Raw genomic sequence first — 14003 nt, 5'->3', positions numbered from 1 at the left:
AGAAGCTTTATATATTGGCAGATATTAAGGAAAATAGTAAGTTTATAGTTAAAATTACTATTAGATCTATTATACTTTTATTCTTTAGTATAGATTTTAGTAATTTCCCTAATAAGTCTTATAATTAAAAGTAATTAGAAGGTATTCAGATATAGTTATAATAGTAGTAGTAAGACTAGTAGAAATATACTATTTGCTTTTAGAGCTTCTATACTAGTATATAAATCTAGTAAAGATATAGGATATAATAGTAGAAAAAGTAATAGAAGAGATAATAATAGTATAGAAATATTAAAGATAATAGATTCTAGATATTTATTCTTTATAAAAATAATAAAGCCTAATAGAATTAGTTTCTTTATAAGATCTAGTCTAGCCTCTAATATATTCGTATTTAATTATATATACTATATATTTTTTTAATAATAGTAAATAGAGTATTTATAATAGTATTAGTATTACTATTCTGCTATATAAATATACTACTATACTAAAAGATCTTATATAAATATTGCATTTTCAGGAATTTAAACTTATTAAAGTTCTTTTTAATAAATAAAGTTCTTAAAGTTATATTTAAATAGTTTCTACAAATTATTATTAACTATCTTATAAAGAATATATTAAAATAGCTTAGTATCCAGAAACTCAGTTATCTTATCTGCTCTAGCGGAGTTCAGGTTAATTTCATATCTCTATTTTCTTGCTAATTTCTTGAAATTATTATTATTTATAAAGTAATCGGATTGGATAGATCTGATAAAGGAATCGTCTGCTATAGTATATTCTGCTATTATATATTCTATAGGCTTATATCCAGTTCGAGGTATAATAGTTTGTAAGGAGGGTAGATTCGTAAAGAGAAGGGTGGTTTGTAAGGTAGGTGGTTCGTGGAAGGTGTTATATTCGAGGTAAAAATTTTGTCTGTAGCGAGAAATTTAGGAAGTGAAATTTAAGGAGTGAAATATCGAGATTCCGGGAGGACTCGACGGTTCTGAAGCTCAAGAGCCCCAGGGGTTCAAAAGAAGGTGGTTTTTGAGAGGGTTTTGTAGGAGTTGAATGGGAATGGAATGGGATATCCAGGAATATGTAGTATAACATGTAATATGCATGGAATGCTCGGTGCGTAAGTTGGTGAAGTTGTTGTTCTTTAGAAGTAAGGATTGCAGTATCGTGGTATTGATATGCGATCCCTAAATCTGCTAAGCCTAATGGGGACTAGTCTACCCGTCGAGTTACGCCTGCGACGCGAGCTTATATGACTAGTTACATGACCAGGAAATTCGTAGTATAGCTATTCCGATACTGGAACCTCTCTAAAAACGCCAAAAACAGTGCTTCCCTCCCATCGCATACTAATTCCCTAATTGGGCCTAGTCCCAAACCTCCCATCCAATATTTCTATCCCTTCCGTCCAATATTCCCATTTCTCCCGTTTAATATTCCTACCAGTATACCCATTCCCAGTATATCCATTCCTCCCATTCCGTATACCCTTTCCTTCCATTCCCAGTATGCCCATTCGCGTTTAACCCACTCCTATTCGCTGTAAAGCTTGGAATCGTCCGAATTTAGCGAGGGTATAGGTGGATATAGTACTCCCATTAGTAGGTTGCAGGGTATGGAATTGGCCGAATCTGGTAGCGGGAATCAAAGGAAGAGGTGAAGTGAGGGTGGTAGTGGAAAGAGATTTTGGAATCGAGCTTCCGGTAAAGCAGTAATCGACTGTGGAGGTTTCCATTAATGGTTCAATAACGTTTGCGAAGAGAATAGCAGGTTCGTTGCGTTCGTTAGTTTCTAAAGGGTTATCAGTATCCACTGGTTCGTAAGTTTCTAAGGTAGAGATTGACGGTTCGGTGGTATTTACGGAAGGGACAGCAGGCTCGTCAGTTTTTACTGGTTCGTTAGTATCCATTGGAATAGCTGATTCGTTGGTTTCCACTGGAATAGCTGGTTCGTTGGTATCTACTGGCAAAGCTTCAATTGGAAGAGCTTCCGTAATTGGAAGAGCTCGGATTGGAAAAGCTTTATGGGCTCTATAGAAGCGTTCCAGTTCGGCCAAGTATCGTAAATAAGCACTAGTAAGTGGTTGGCCAGGTAATTGAAGACGTCGATTCCCTCTTAAGGATATAAAACCCGAGGTAATAGGGCCCTTCTAAAGGTCCGCTCTAGCCCCATCAATATCGGCCGCACTTCAGATATACTGTTCTTCCTTCTAAACGAGGTTGACTAAGGACTGAGCAATTATAAGTTCATAGCTATTTGGTTTTACGAAGACGCCACCGTAATATAGGACTGCTTGCAAGCGTAGCAGTTCCTTCAGATCCAGATAATTGAAGGTTATTCGACTAAAGTTCTTGAAGTTATACTTGAACAAGTCCCAGAGATTATCGTTAACTATTTCATAAATAGTAGCTTGGAATAGCTTGGTATTCAGGTATTCGGATAACTGCTCTTTAGTAGAGATAGCTATATCGATTCCGGATCTCCACTTTATTCGTACCTTCCACTGCTCTGCCTGCAAGATAGAATTATCTATAGTATCCCAAACCTCTCAGGTTCTTCCTAGTATGTGTATATATATGGTTTGAAGGAGGAGGGGGATTCGAAGGTAAGGTAATTTGTAGAATTCGTGGAATTCGAGGTATTCGAGAAAGGAGAGGTAAGGAGAGGTATTCGACAGGCTCCCAAAGGTGAGGGATCGTCGTTTCTGGAGTGGTTCGCAAGGGTTCGTAAATATTTCGTTCGTAACGAGAAATTTAGAAGTGAAATATTGCGATTCCGGAAGGGTTTAAAGGTTCTGAGGGTTCTAAGGATTCTGAGGGTTCTGAAGCTCGAGGGGTTTAACTTGAAGGTGAAGCTGAAGCTGAAGTGCCTTAAGGGTGTTCCGAAGGGTGGAGTTCCAGAGAGTGGGGTAGTATTCGACAGGTTCCCAAGGGTAAGGGATCGTTGATTCCGGACGGAGGGTTACTCTGGTAGTTCGCAGGGTATTCGGCGAAAGAGCGATTAAATTGGGGTTGCTCTGGTGGTTTGCAGAGGGTGTTCGGCCTTATAAAAGAGCGATTTTGACAGTTGCTTTGGTGGTTTGCAGAGGGTTCGGCGAAAGAGCGATTGAAAGAGGGTTACTCTGGTGCTTTGCAGAGGGTGTTCGGCCTTGCAAAGAAGCGATTTTGACATAAGGGATGGTCAAATGGCTGACCGTTTGGTGGTTGGCAAGAAGCAGTATCTTTCCTCCCTATAGAACCGAATTATAGGTAAAGGCGATTATTGTTTCCCCCCTTCGATGTAGTGTAATCGGGCCTTAGTAAGAGCAAGTGTCTTTCCTGCCTGTATAACCGAATTACAGGTAACAGGATTGACAGTTATTCCCCTCTTCGACTTGAATAATGGCTTTGCCCCTAAGGAACCGAATCTTGAGCAAGTGCAGCTTAACCCTTCCTGATCTGTAAGTACTAATAGACCTTATTCTGATCTGAATGCAAACTGATCAGTATCGGTTTACCAGGAATATATAGCATAATACGTAATATATGTGGAATGCTCGGTGCATAAGTTGGTAAAGTTGTTATTCAGAAGTAAGGATTGCAGTATCGTGGTATTGATATGCGATCCCTAAATCTGCTAAGCCTAATAGGAACTAGCTACCCGTCGAGTCACCCATACGACGCGAGGTCACATAATCGTTGCCCGTTGCCCATATCCCGTTGCCTCTGGTTGCCTCTACGTTACATAACTGCGTTACATAACTATTAACAACTATAGCTATACTAATAATAACCCAAATATATCTAGATTTAAATAAGAATACTTGAATATAATAATTTATAATATAGTGTCTAAATCAGAAAATAATTACTTTTTACTAGTTTTTTTTTATTATATTTTTTTAAGCTATTATAAATATAAATAAAAAGAGAATTCAATTTATAGCTAATTATATAAAGCCTATTAAAAATAGTAAATCCAAGAGAAATAATATTAACTAGCTAATAAAAAGCTTAAAAAAAACTATTTATTACTATTATAATTTAAGAAAACCTATAGAAATAACTTAATATAGCTACTATTATAATTCAGAAAAATATTTATAGTCTATTTTAATAATCTAGCTAATTATAATAGAAATAATAGTATTAATAATCTAGTAAATATAATTCGGGTTTTCGGGAAAAATATATTAGAAGTTATAATAAATAAACTAAAATAAATAGAAAATTTAGATAATTATATTCTAGAAAAAGTTAGTTTTAAATATAATTAGAAAATACTATTCAAGTTAATATAGCCTATAATATAGATTTAGAATTAAGAAAACGAATTTATTATAAATATTATAATAGAAAAAATAATAATAATATTAATTTAGAATATATTTATATTTTTTAATTCTATTATTTATTAATAAAAGAGCTTATAAATTATAAATATATTTAATAGAAAATAATATAAAGGCCTATTTAAGCCTAAATAAAAAAGTTTTTCTTTTTTCTTTACTAGTAAATACAAGTAGTTTAACTAAATTATATCTTAAATCCGAAAAAAAATTCAATTATAACTTAAAAATATAATTTAAAAATATCTAGAAAATAATAAAAAATATCTAGTTTACTAAATAAGAAAAAAATAAAAAACTAGCTAATTGAAATCTATATATAAGAGTAAATAAATTATATTTAAGGAATATAAATAGCTATTTTACCTTAAAGGAAATTATATTAGAATTACTAATCTTTCAAGTTCTAGAATTAATAAATAGTATTAAGATTTAGCTATAAATAGTATTTCTATTAATACTATAACGGATTTTTTATTTAAAAAAAAAAGGAAAAAGAGATAGAAATAGCTAAAGAGGTTTTCCGAAAATAAACCAGAATTAAAAAAAAGCTATTTTATATAAAAGGCCAGAAAAATACTATTCTAAAAAGTAATAAATAAGAAAATAGCCTAGCTAAGAATATAGATATTAATATTTCTAGAAATAAATAAAATAAATTAGAAATTTAGTATATTTTTAATTATAATAAATATAAAACTCCTAAAATTAATAATATTCTAATAAGATTATTAAAGAAAATAACTATTCTATTTTTAAGACCTTAAAAGAAAATAAGAATATTTATTAATATTTTAAAAATACTAGATTTAGCTATTATATTTTAAAACTAATAAATTAAAGATAATACTTTCTATTTTATTATCTTATAAATAAGAAATATTATTATATTAAATATAATTATATATATTACAAAATCTATAGAACTCGTAATTATAGCTTATATAATAGATAAAATATTTAAGAAATTAGAAATATTAGTTTAAATATCTAATATTAATAAAATTATTCGAATATTACTAGTTTATAAATATATTATATAATTTCTATATTTTCGATTTATATTTTAAAAACTATAAGGCAATATTAAATATAAAGAAATAATTAATACTAGAATTAAAATTAATATTTTCTCTAAAAAGATTTTTAGAAATATTAATAAAGTAATATATAATATTATAGATTATTAAATATTTATTATTATTAGAATTAAATTTGGATTTATAGAAATAGTAAAGCTTAAAGCTAAGATTATAAATAAAATAAAATATAAAAAAATATTTTTCTTAATTAAAGAAATTCCAAAAATTCTATTTAATTAATTATTTTTAATAAAAACAAATATAAATATTATATATAGAAATACTAGTTTATAAAATAGAAGATTTACTAATTTTAAAAATAATTAGAATATTTATATTATTATAAATATATTATTTTTAAAAAATATTAAAAAATAGAAAAAAGTAATAATTTAAGAATGTTAAGTTCTTAAAATTAAGAAATTAAATAATATAGAACCGAAAACTAAAAAGAAAAAGAAAAAATAGAACCTGGTATTATAACTAGTAATAATATTAGAGAAAATAGAAAAATATCGGAATTTTTTATAGATTCTTTTATTTTAAATTCGGAAATTTAGAGAATTAATAATATTTTTAGAGAAACTATAGCAGAAAAGACTCTAGCTAGAATATTATTAAAAGTAGTTTCGAATTTAATAGAAAAAAAGCAAAAAAAATATTAAATAAAAACATTTCTAAAAAAGAAATAAAGTAATATTTCCTAATAATAAGAAAATATATTTTCGAAGCTATAGAACCTAAAATTCAAAACTAGAAAGAATTCTGGAATATATAGAAACTTAAAAAAGATATTTTAGAATACCGGATAAAAAAGTAAAAGTATATACTATTACTTATTATTATATATCTAAGTAAATATATAATTACTTTTTATTAAAATCTATATTTTATTACTTCTTTTCCTATAAACTACTATTTTTCTTCTTTAATTATTATATAAGTAATAGAAGACTCAGATTCAGATTCAGAAATCTCAAATATTTTCTCTTTATCTGTTCTTAAGAACTATTAATCTAATAAGAACTAAAGAACTTTTATTTATATTACTATTTGCTTGCTTTACTAGTAAGGAAAGAGCTATAGCTAAATTAGAAAGGCTATAGGCCTTACTAGATCTATAATTTAGTATATTATTAAGGGTCTAATCTCTTATATAATATAAAAAGGCCTTACTACCAAGTATTCCGCTTTTAAATAAACTAATATAGAGTGTATTTTCCGGTTTATTTTCCAGTCTTAAACTAATTATATTAAGTCTTAGAAACAAATCAAATATAAGCTTAAATTAGAAGCTTTAATTATTATAATTTACCGAATTATAAAGAAGTATAAATATTATTATTATATTACTTACTATTATTTCTTTCTTTTCAAGTAATAAGCTATAAGACAACTTGTATTTATAATAAAATACTAATAGTAGAATATAGTAGATTAGAAAAAGGTTATATAGAGTAATAAGGCTATATTTGAGACTAGAAAGAGAGAGAGAATTTGGGTTATATATTAGCCGAATAAGAAGAATTATCCAGATTATATATAATCTATATATAGGAGTAAAAGAGTAAATATAATAGTTTAGGGAGTAATTGGCTAGAATTAGAAGTCTTTGCTTATTTTCTTAGTAAAGAAAGAAGAAAGAAAGAGAATTTATAATTAAGCTAACTTGAATTAAGTCCTGAATTCTATTATTTTTCCTTGATTTAATTCCTTACTAGTAAAGTAGAAGAAGAAATTCTTATTTATAGAAAACAGGGCAAAGATTTATAAGAATATAGTAAAGCTATTCTATAAGTTATATAAATTATATAAGTTTAATTAGCCTCTCTTTTCTTCCGATTTTAATTTAATTAAGAAGGTATAGCAGTAAATAAAAAATAAGATTATAAAGTTAGAAACTATTTCTATTTTAATTAAAGATATAAAGAAGGTTTTATAAAAGCTATAGAGTAAAATTAATCTAACGAATTAGTAATATTTAATAGAGAAGCTTACTTAAAAGCTAGAAGATATAATTACTAGTAAGGAAATAGCTACTCTATATTAAAACTTTAATAAATATAGTTCTTTAATTAAAATCAAAAATTATAATAAAGTACTAGAAATATAAGATAAAAAAATCGCGATTTTAGTAAAGTAAATAGAGTAAAATATATATATAATAAGTAATAGTAGATACTTTTATTTTTTATATTTAAATAATAAGAAGCTAAATAAGAAAGTTATAAATTCCAGAAATTAAATAAAAATACTAGAGAAAATAGCTATAGCTTTTAAAAATAAAAATAATAATTATAGTCTATTTCTAATTATAAGAATATATAAAATAAAAGATAAAAAGATTTAATTAATAAATATTAATAATAGAATTAAAAAAGGCTCTAGTAAATATACTAACTAATTTAAAAGATTTAAGACTAGAGAATATCTATAAAAATATATTAGAAAATATAAAAACTCTTTTTTATTAAAAATAATAGCTATTCTAAAAGATTTATAACTTATTTCGAAATATTTTAAATAATTAGATATTAATAACTGGCTCTAAAAAAAGAAACTAGCTATATTTCGAAAATTAATAATTAATTAAAAAAATTTAAAAAATTTAAAAACAGTTTATAAAAATATTAATTTATTTATTCTAATTAAAACTATTAAATATAAAATATAGTAAGAAAAGAACTTCCTATATTTCAAAACTCTAATATTAATAATAGTAAAAATACTATTAAAATATCTAGATTATAAAGTTCTTAAAAATATAATAGACTTTACTTGAATCTATAATTTTTAGTTATAAAAAAGATTACTAGAACTTATAAACTAAGTAATATTACTATAAAAATAAATTTAATAGTTCTATAAAATACTAATTTATTTTTATTTATTAATAAAGTCTTAAAGAAATTTATTAGATATATATATATTTCTCTAATTAATTTCTTTTTTAAATATAATTAACTTATATTAAATATTTATAATATTTTTAGAGCTATTAAAAATAAGTATATTATTTTAGGGAGCTATTAATTCTATTATATAATTTATATAAATTATTATAACTATTCTAGAAAATCTATTTCCTAAAATTACTATATTATTTATTAATAATATTAGAATAAAGAAACTTTATATAAATTATAATAAATAGTTTATTTTATCTAGTATTCGATATTTTATATTCGAATACTTTTAAAACTTAAATATAACCTTAGATAGAATTAAATAAGCCGAAATTAATATTAGAGAAAAATTATTATTTTATTATAATAGAATAATTATTATTTTCTTTATTTATAAAGTATTTAAAAGAAGTTTTTTAAGCTCAGAAATTACTAAAATTTTAAAATAGAAATATTATAATAGTATAACTAAAAATAAGGCATTTATTAGAATTATTATTTATTATTATATTTAAATTAAAGGCTTTATAATTATTATTAAACCTATTTATTATTTAATAAAAAAAGATATAATATAGAAATAGAGTAATAAATAAATATAAGCTATATAAATTCTTTAAGAAAAGCTTATTACTATTTCAATATTTTATAAATTATATTATTATTTATTAAAAAATTAGAAAATAATTATATTAATAATAGATATTAGCCTAAATAAATAAAGCGAAACTCTTAGCTAATATAATAATAAAAAGAAAAAAAATCGCAAAAAATAAATCTAGAATTTAGAATAATATTAAATAGAAATATAATATTACTAAAAAAGAATATTAAGGGCTAATAAAATATTTATAGAAAATATAATTCTGGCTATATAGAATTTATTTTATTTTTAAGTTAAATATTAATATATTTATTATATAGCTAATATTATGTATTGGTCTCACGTAACCTATATTTACTTAGTTTACTGAGCATATCCGAGCCTTCAGCTCTCTATTATCGATATTATATTATATACACCTGCATTTACTGCAACAAGTAGTAGTAATGCCTTCAATTTGAGTTATTTAAGACCCGTTATAGTCTTATTTATCGTCACCCTGCTCTGCAAGCCCGCTATAGCCTGTCTAGCAGTCCGGTTCGACCTCTTAAGTAAGCCAGTCGATATTCGTCAAACCAGAATTATTAAAATTATCAAAACCATTAATACTATAGCCCCAAAAGCTTCCGCTACATCCAAAGGGAAGGCCTCTGAGCGCTAACCAACAGTTTCTCCTGCTCCAGATGAAGCAAGCCCTACAGAATACTAGTTATTATTAACAGAGACCGAAACCCAGACTCCACAATATATGGATAATGGATTTAGCCGCCAGTAGCTAGAGACTGTCCAATTAATAATTAATTCGTCGATTACGAGAACCTTTGAGCTTAATCTAATGCCAATAATCCAATCGGTATTAGAGGACGTTCTGAATCGACGAGGGAGTATATCTCCTACCCCTGCTCCTGCTGACGAACAGCAGCCCTTTCTTATGCTACGTCGACAGCCTCCCCTGCCTCCATTCCACGAACCCCCATTTCACGAACCCCACGAACCCCACGAATACCTTTGTTACGAGCCTGATCGCATAAGTCTGTGTTTTTCGGGCTAGTTTAGCGAGCGCACCTCCCAAATTCAATAACCCCACCAATATGCCTACTACCCCCTCACCACTCGTATTTAATCACGCTCTAGGCTTTGAAATTGCTACGAAATAGAAGGAGGCGATACGAGAGCTTCATGGCTAGAGATAAGTTAACTACGGAGCTAATAGAGCGCTATAAGCTCGGTAAAACTACGATTTATCGTGTTTTGGGCATAATGCTGCCCTACTACAGTCGCCGAGATAAAAGCAATATTGCTAGAGGAATGGAATAGGATACCACAAGATTGGATAAATAAGTTAATTTTAAGGCAAGAGCATTGGGTTTAGGTGCTAATAAAGCGTTACGGGTAGTTAACTCCTAATTAATATAATATGGTTGTAAATTGATTAGGGCAAAGTGTGCCTAATAGCCTGAAAAACACACACTTATGCGATCAGGCTCGTTATACCCTCCGCGAGCGTCGAATTAAGCCTAAACTCGAAACCATTGGCCTGTTCGATCCTCCTCTCTATATATACCTGTACGAGGCAATAGCCTATAAAGGCAAATATCCGGTTTACTACAACGTCTTTAGCTTTATTAATGCTTTGCGCTTGAGTGGAGAGGATATCTATACGAATGGATAGTGGAAATGCTGTCTCTATAGCCCAGCCTTAATCTAGTGGACTACAGAGCTATCCGATATATAAAGACGCCTTTTAATAGAAGCCTCTCTGAATACTAGCTGTCAAGCTCTTATAGATCGATTTAAGATATTTGCTTCTAGTGCTCTAAATCAGATTAATGGTACCCATTTTGCGTACTAGTAAATATGGAATAGTATATATATTTCAGAATATCTAGTAACCTGCTTTTAATTAGCCTGGCATACTGATTTTATCTTCGAATATTATATTATCTTGACCGCCTGGAATACGCTTGATCCGTAGATTAAGCTAGCTCTTGATACTCTATTAATTGCTTTAATAAAAGCTCAATTAATTAGTAAGGCAAACAAGAAATGGGCGGCGATTTACGAGCTAGCCATATAATAGAAAGCTCCTGCTTTATTAATATTAATAAAACCTTCTCTTGCTATAATAGGGATTTGATTATTATATGGATTTCGGACTATATATAGGCGTTAAATACGTGGGTAGAGGTAAAGAGGGTAGGAAGCTAAATAAGTAGAAGTAATAATCTTAAGACTCTTAGTACTAGTAATGAAATAATACAAATAGTCAAAAATAAGGGGCTCTAAAGGTTAATATATTAGGAAGGCTAACTATATATATAAACAGAGGTCTTATATAACCCCTTAAACTAGTACTAGTATACCTGGGAAGCAGGATATATAACGGTAGTTACGAGACAAGAGAGAAAAAACCCTACTATATAGCTTCCCCCTATTATTCGTAATTATTCCCTAATTTTAATAAAGAATATACCAAGCCTATATAAGTATAAAGCCTAATAGAACCTGGAAACCCAAACAGTTTCTAAAGAAACCTATAGCCCATACTTAAGACCCTTCCTGCTTCTCTTATTTCTCTATTTTTCCCTGAGAAAAGAATATAAATATAGTAATAATAGTTATAATAGAATTATATATATCTTTTATAACTAGTAAAAGCTTATAATAAAAGGAAAAAGCTATATTCCAGTAGCTATAAAGAAATAATATTAGCTCTACTTCCTTCTATATCCGAGATACCTAACCCTTCCCTTCTTCTTTTCCCAGACAAGTATTCCAGTATAGTATCCTTATTTTCCGGTTCTTTATATACTTTTAATTCTCTTATTCTCCTTTTCTAAAAATACTAATATCTCTAATATAATAGAGCCAAGTATCTTGCCTTCTAGCCTTCTTTCCCGTTTTATCTAATATTTTGTCTAATTCCCTTACTTCTTCTATAATAATACTATCTTTATATAAATTATCCGTAAATTACCTTTATATAACTATTTCTAAAAGAGAAGAACCCTATAATAAATATTAAATAAACTTCTCTACTATAAAAAGGCCTTTTTTCCTTATTTCTAATAACTTTCTCTTTCTTCTAATAATAACCTTAACTTTTTCTATTCTTTATCTATATCCGATCTCTATATCTATTAATTATTATATCTGCCTCTCTTAATACTATTAAATCCTCGGAAGCTAAAGAAATTAATAAATATACCTTTAGCTATATTTCCTATAATATAGTATCTAATACTTTCTTTCTAATAGTAATTAAAGATAGTATTATCTAGCTAAGTATATAGTAAGTATATTTCTAATTATTACTATCTAATTTCCTATTTATAATTTTTCTCTTTAAATAGATCTTGAATTACTATTCCGATTACTTTATTATTTCTGCTACTATTATTAGTTACTTTAAAAAGTTCTATTTTTCTAATACCTGAGATAATAATATTAATAAGCTTACTAATAATAATTATACTTATTCTTATACTCAAGAACTTAAAGCTATAACTATTATAGACTTTAGAGTTATATATACTAATATTTAAGTCTATATAAGCTATTAAGAAAATAAGTTTTACTTTAATAAGTATTACTAATATTACTTTCTTAGTTCTAGTTATAGTAGATATCTCTAGAAGTATAATTTTTATAGATATTCTTTTTATATAACTTACCTCTTTTTAATTCTATTTAGATCCAAATACTAATAGTAGTAAATCCTAAATAGAAAGATAAGCCTTTAGTTTTTTAGTTCTCTAAGGTTCCTCTTCTACTAAGTTCTGGCTATTATAAAGGTATAAAAGTAGTAAATCTTATAAATAGTATAATTCTAGATAGAAATAATATATCTAAATACTTTCTAGTTTATTATTCCTAAAAAAAGGCTAGTATTTTAGTAATAAAAATTAGTAATTAGTATTAAGCTTTAAAATAATACTATTTATTAATTCTGTATTTTCTCTATAGCTTTATTAACTTTTTCTTATAAAATCCCGGATATAGCTATTATATATATAAATAAATATCTTATAATTCTCTTTCTTCTCTTATTTTTCCCTAATTTTCTTTAACTAATAATATAATATTTTCTCCTCTTTTTTAATTTCTATTTTACCTGATTTCCTTTCTTATAGTAATCTCCTATAAGATATTTTCTTTCTCTAGATAACCGAACTCTTTTTTATATATATTAAATAGTAGATATAAAACTATAATATTTATAAAATTATTAACTTTTTCTAAGTAAAAAGTATTTTATTATTTCTTTTCTAATATTTAATACTTCTCTCTTAATATTTAAGAATAGGCTATTAAGTATTATTTCCTTATTTCCCTATTCTTTATATATTTCGAATTTTTCTTTCTTTCTTTTTTAAAGAATTATCTATTCTTTTTATAGTAAGTTAAGAAAATATATTTCTAACTTTCCTCTTTTATCTAATATTTATCTAATATTCTCTTTTACTTCTTCCTAAAATAACCTGTTTTCTTTTCTATATAATTCTTTTATATTATTTCCTATTTTCTATTATTTTTATTTTATTCTCTAATTCTTTTAAGTTACTTCTTTTATAATATAATTCTTATATCCTCTTACTTTATTCTTCTTCTTATAATAATTCTTTCTTTCAAATACCTTTATCTATATCCGGCCTTTATATTTATTAACTATTCCTACTATTTCCTTACTATTTAAGCTTTTCTTCCTAATATTCTATTTACTATAGCTAATTCTAATAATACTTCTCCTATTATTTTACTAGCTTATAAGCTACCTATAAAAATAAATAATAGTATTATAATACTAAATAAATAATATATCTTTTTTTATTTCTATATAATTTCTTTCTTATAATTTTCCTTTTCTAATAGATCTTGTTTTATATATTTACAGATTTTATTCTAGCCTTTAATACTTATTTTAAAGCTAATTATATCCTTTATAACTATAATAATAAGTACTTCTTTATAGATAGTAATTATAATTTATTTAATACTCAAGAACTTAATATAGTAGTTATATAGGGCTTTAGAATTAATTAACTTAATAATAAAGCCTATATAAGATATTAAGATAT

Source organism: Hyaloscypha bicolor (genome assembly GCF_002865645.1).
Source record: "Hyaloscypha bicolor E unplaced genomic scaffold K444scaffold_10, whole genome shotgun sequence".
Lineage (NCBI taxonomy): Eukaryota > Fungi > Ascomycota > Leotiomycetes > Helotiales > Hyaloscyphaceae > Hyaloscypha > Hyaloscypha bicolor.
This window is presented reverse-complemented; position numbering follows the sequence as displayed.